Raw genomic sequence first — 6,143 nt, 5'->3', positions numbered from 1 at the left:
CCTGCAGATAATAACCCAAGTCTGTGGTTCTTTTAACTTAATTGTTGTAGAAGAAGCACATGAAATACGTTATAAATTGAATTGACAAGCACTGTGAAACATGTCAGCAAGGCAGCAGTATTTAATGTTAAATAAATACAGTTATAGCTACAGTTACAAGAAGGTATAAATGCTGTTTAAGAATAAAATTCTGATGGGGAAAATATAATAATTCTATATTTTATTATTTGTGGCTTTGAAGGAGTCAAATTCAACTATCATGAATGTGGAAATACTGGAATCAGCCTACATAATAAACCAAGTGAAGTGTAAACTTGCCCACATTCACATAAAAAAAAAATTCAAGTACACGACCTCATTTGTGACCCTGAATGCAAAACTATATTGCAATTTCATATTTCAAAGTAAATACCAATAAACCTCATACAAAAGTTTTAGATAAGTATATTACGCAACAACCTGTGTAATTGCTGTTTGTAAATCCAATAGTATTTGTGCAATTATACTTTTATACTTTGTTCTTCTTAGTATAATACTTCACACCATGTGTGTATTACAATTATGGCTGCAGTTATCCTGTGCAATGCTCATATCTGCATGGGGAAGATGAATACAGTGTATATACTCATTATTATCATTATCACGATTTCTACTTTATTTTCCTGTTGTTATATTTTTGTCTTGCTTTGTGTTGTTTCATTTTTATATATCAATCAAACATTTTGTTCCTCTGTTGGTTTTCAGATAATAGTTTTGGTTGGGGTGCCTATTTTTGCTGCATGTCGGATTGGACGACTGTAACAAAATGTTCTTTTTGTGTGGATATTGATCAGTGTTTAACTTACTTACTTACTTCATCCCTGCACAATAACACAATTATCATCCCTACTGTAAACAGCTAGAAACTAACAAACAAAAAGCCATTTTGTGACGTGCACTGTCAACGTAAATTGTGGATCATCAGTAAACATTAACCTCAGCACATATAGTATTGTTTTATTTTACAAGTGAAACACCTCACTTCCGGTTTATTACCTTCATGTAACATAACGCAGGTCGCCCCCTTGTGATTGGCGCGCGGAGGGTGGAGCCAAACATAGTGATGACGTCACGACCCAGGATTCCGTTCAGTGAGGGCTCTGAAAACTGCTTATCTGCGTCTGCAGTTGAGGTATGGTCGTAATGTAAACACACGTGGTCCGGAGCACTGGACGGGACTCGAACATTTTTTGTCAGAATTTTTGACACTTGAATATTCACTTTGAACTGCTGAATGCAAGAGACAAATATTAAATTAGGTTCTTCTTAAATTGCACAATTTAAAAACCACCCACAAGACAAAGGGGATTCATGAATTCATATTGGTTGTCCTCAAAAAAAGCAATATTTAAATGCTATGGCGTGCTGTAGTAATGAGTCCTAGAACCTGGAAATCCGTAAGCAATTTTGCACATCCGGTTCCCTCATCTCAAAGTCAACAAGTTTTCAGCTAAATGCCTGAAATAGAGTCTTTGGTCACCACAGGCTTAACATATTTACACGTTTTGTTCCTCAGCATAAAATAAATCATTTAATGTCCCACACTTGAATTTTAAAGCAATTACGTGTCTTAAAAATAGTGTTTGATTTGTGGCTAAATGAGGCTACAGAAGTTGTCGCGGACATTAAACGTCATCATGCCGAACACGGAGGCGCGTACTCACTTGTCCCTCCTTTTAAGATGCATTTTGTGATTTATTGTTTCAGTTAAAATATTAAAAATCATATTTACTTTGAGCAAATATTGCGAACCTTGCGCACACTTTGTTATTCATGAGCCATATTACAAGATTTATTTCAGTTAATGTACAGTTTCTTATGGAGCCACTGCATTTACACTTAAAGTGTTTGATTTGAGCTTAATTAAATTATGTGTTCTGAAATCATTACAAAATCTAAGTCATATACTTTTCTTAATTCATATGAGTTCTGGCATATTTCTTGCATGGCCATAGGATGAGAAAAATAATCTTTGTGCAGGTAGGTAAAGAAAGCACAGACAAGTGCACCAGTATAAACAAGAGCAGTGCAGCGTTAAAAGGAAAAATGCCAAATGATACCTCGATCCAGCTTATGACTTGTGAGGATCTGCTACTTGTCTTTGTCTTATGTGACGGATAATTTGGAATTGGCGGATTGTTTGTCAGAAAAAAACAAGATACTTGAAGATGCCACATTGGGCTTTAAGATGTTTTACATCTGTGTAAGATAGCTCTATTAGTCAATTAATGTAGAAAAGAATCAGTAGATTAATTGATGGAAATAGTTTTCAGATCTAATTGTTACCCCTTGATTGTTCTCAGTGCTTGGACTTGTTTCATGAGTCTTCTTGCAGTAAAACCTGATCATCCTCTCAGAAAAGTTTGTTGGGAGAAGTTGGGACACCTTAAAAATGACAGCAGCATAAAGTTGTAAAAAATAACATACCAGAAGCTGCCATATGAATAACAACACACAGGGGACAAATCGCGCACGTTTACGTCCATGTTTACAGGTAGGGCCACCCAGAGTAAAAACAATAGCCGTCCTGCTTTTAAAGAGCCACATTCCATCGTGCACCCACGCCCATACTGACATTTAAAAGTCATTTTTGCCAACTCATCACAGGGAGAGAAGTGAAACTAGAACTTCACTTTGTTCTTTAAATGTGTAATGTTATTCTGTATCATTCATCTATCAGAGTATGAAACTACACTCCATACTTTTAACTTTACTAGTTATATTTATTTATATAAAAGTAGCTCCTATAGAGACAGATATGTTAAAAGTGAACGTTTCTTTATGTTGCAACTTTATATTTGTTTAGTCTGAATTTTCTATTTGTCTCTTGTAACAACACTGTGCTTATGTTCTGGTTAAATGCTTGGTTAAGGTTAGGAAAAAATAATAGTTTGTCTGAAATACCTATTTTGGTCGCCACAATCCAAGATGGCGATGGTCTGACTTCCCATGAAAAATAGACAGTTTTTGGTCAGTGGCTAATAGACATTTAATGTGAACATGATATGCCACACTTAATTGTTAGATTTTACATACTAAACAGATGATTAGCTTGTAAAAATTGGACACGTTGTTATAAATGTATCCACCCAACAGGATAAAACATGTTTCAATTTTAGCAAAACCTCAAGCAGTTAAAAAATTGAGATGATGCTTGCTAATATAACAGTCATTGGGTATTTTCATTTTAATCATGCACAAGGATGCAGGCGAGCATGTGGATGGTGTGCTACAAACTCCTGCCAATGGTTTCACACTTTTTCACAGATCTTTGGGGTCAATCACTCAAACAATGTGCAAGCAAAGGCAGGGAAGAAGAAGTCTGGATACTAGCAAACACTGTATGTAAACAAATCAGGATTTGAAATATTAAAAAAATTGCAAATGTTTTATAAGGAAAGAAAGGTATTCAACATGTTTATTAGACCTCAGGGATACACAAAATGTTTTTTGGCTAATAACAATGAACAAAAACACAACTTGTTTGTTAAAGGAAAACTCCACTTTCCAGGTGAGGTAAAATTTAGTTCAGATTTTGAAAAAATAAAAAAATTCTTTGCCCTTTTGGGGTTCACTGTCACCATGCTGCCTGCTTCTCAGCCAGGTACGAGAGAAAAAAAGAAATGCCTTAAATCAAGGGGTTTTGATTGATTGTACTTTATACCGTGTATGTATAGCATTCATTTAATGAGGAAGTCTCTTATACAAGTGAGACCTAACCAAGCCAGGGTCTAAATCACAGACAAGGCAACAATATTAAGGCATGTGTGAAGACGTTGCAGCTGGCAGTGACCACTTCCAATATTCTGCATTTAAATTCATGTAAAGATCAAGAGTTTGGCCTGGAGATCATTTCAGCACTAAGGGCCGTAGTAGGACAGGCTTGATTTGCCAATCTGACAAATAAGTAAGGCACTTTGAACTGAAGCAATTTGTGCGACTTGAGAACAGGAACATTTTGCAACGAGAAAAAATTGGCTAAAATCATCTTGTAGATTAAGATGTACCAGTGTTGTAGCCTGTGCAAAGTGAGGTATGACTCTCCCACCATGCTGCATAAGGTACAGTGATAGGTACTAAAGCTATAAATTAGTCACATACCTCAGGGCTGAGTGATACATGGGTCATAGGGGTGTAACAATTAACTGATATGAATCAGAAATTGGTTTCAAAGTTAAAGATACGCCTACACCGATACGCAGACCTCTGGGTCGATCTAAATGTACTGTACTCTGGTCAATGGCCCAGTTATAAAGTTATGAATTAGTTGAGTGAGGCTGCTATGATGCTACTTCCTCACAGCATCTTCAAACTCTTGTAAAAGTCCAAATGTCACTGCAAGACTCTTGTGACATGCATCACAGTAACATTAGTGGAACATTGCCTGCCAGGTAAAAACAAAAGCAACATGTCCGACAAATCTAAAATCAAAAGTTTGGAAGAGATTTGGATTTCATAAGGAGGATGGGAAGTTAGAAAAAAATCAGACTGTAAGCTCTGAAGAACAGCTCTTAAGTACAGTGGTAGCACGACAAAGCTGGCATGAACCCAAATCTACACAGAATTGTCTGAACACATATCAATGGAATTATTAAACACCAGGTGAAAAAAAACAGAAGAACAATTCGGCACACCCTGGCTATTTATGAAAAAAAGAGTACCAGTAAGAACACTCCCAGTTCTCCTGTGTGGTCACCAAACTGGTAGATCCTCATTTCATACTTTAACCTCCCTCATCTCTTTTGCTGTAGACTGACAATGGCCTTTACAAGAGTTTAAGAGGCACAACCCTGATGATGTGGTGGTCAAGGTTTATTCACAAACCCTGCCATCTTATACTCTCCCTAGTGGTGGGTACTAAGTGGTCCTTTGAAATGTCTTGCATTACTTAACTTTAGATGTTTCACTTTGTGTTAATGATTTGGTTTTTATGTCATTGTTCCTAAAATGTTACAGTTGTACTGTATCTAAACAGAGAGAGAGAGAGAGAGAGAGAGAGAGAGAAGCAAACACATATATACACACAAAGAGAAGAACCTCTTCCTGCAGATAATAACCCAAGTCTGTGGTTCTTTTAACTTAATTGTTGTAGAAGAAGCACATGAAATACGTTATAAATTGAATTGACAAGCACTGTGAAACATGTCAGCAAGGCAGCAGTATTTAATGTTAAATAAATACAGTTATAGCTACAGTTACAAGAAGGTATAAATGCTGTTTAAGAATAAAATTCTGATGGGGAAAATATAATAATTCTATATTTTATTATTTGTGGCTTTGAAGGAGTCAAATTCAACTATCATGAATGTGGAAATACTGGAATCAGCCTACATAATAAACCAAGTGAAGTGTAAACTTGCCCACATTCACATAAAAAAAAAATTCAAGTACACGACCTCATTTGTGACCCTGAATGCAAAACTATATTGCAATTTCATATTTCAAAGTAAATACCAATAAACCTCATACAAAAGTTTTAGATAAGTATATTACGCAACAACCTGTGTAATTGCTGTTTGTAAATCCAATAGTATTTGTGCAATTATACTTTTATACTTTGTTCTTCTTAGTATAATACTTCACACCATGTGTGTATTACAATTATGGCTGCAGTTATCCTGTGCAATGCTCATATCTGCATGGGGAAGATGAATACAGTGTATATACTCATTATTATCATTATCACGATTTCTACTTTATTTTCCTGTTGTTATATTTTTGTCTTGCTTTGTGTTGTTTCATTTTTATATATCAATCAAACATTTTGTTCCTCTGTTGGTTTTCAGATAATAGTTTTGGTTGGGGTGCCTATTTTTGCTGCATGTCGGATTGGACGACTGTAACAAAATGTTCTTTTTGTGTGGATATTGATCAGTGTTTAACTTACTTACTTACTTCATCCCTGCACAATAACACAATTATCATCCCTACTGTAAACAGCTAGAAACTAACAAACAAAAAGCCATTTTGTGACGTGCACTGTCAACGTAAATTGTGGATCATCAGTAAACATTAACCTCAGCACATATAGTATTGTTTTATTTTACAAGTGAAACACCTCACTTCCGGTTTATTACCTTCATGTAACATAACGCAGGTCGCCC

Source organism: Pagrus pagrus, assembly GCF_965226575.1.
Source record: "Pagrus pagrus genome assembly, chromosome: 11".
In the NCBI taxonomy this organism is placed as follows: domain Eukaryota; kingdom Metazoa; phylum Chordata; class Actinopteri; order Spariformes; family Sparidae; genus Pagrus; species Pagrus pagrus.
This window is presented reverse-complemented; position numbering follows the sequence as displayed.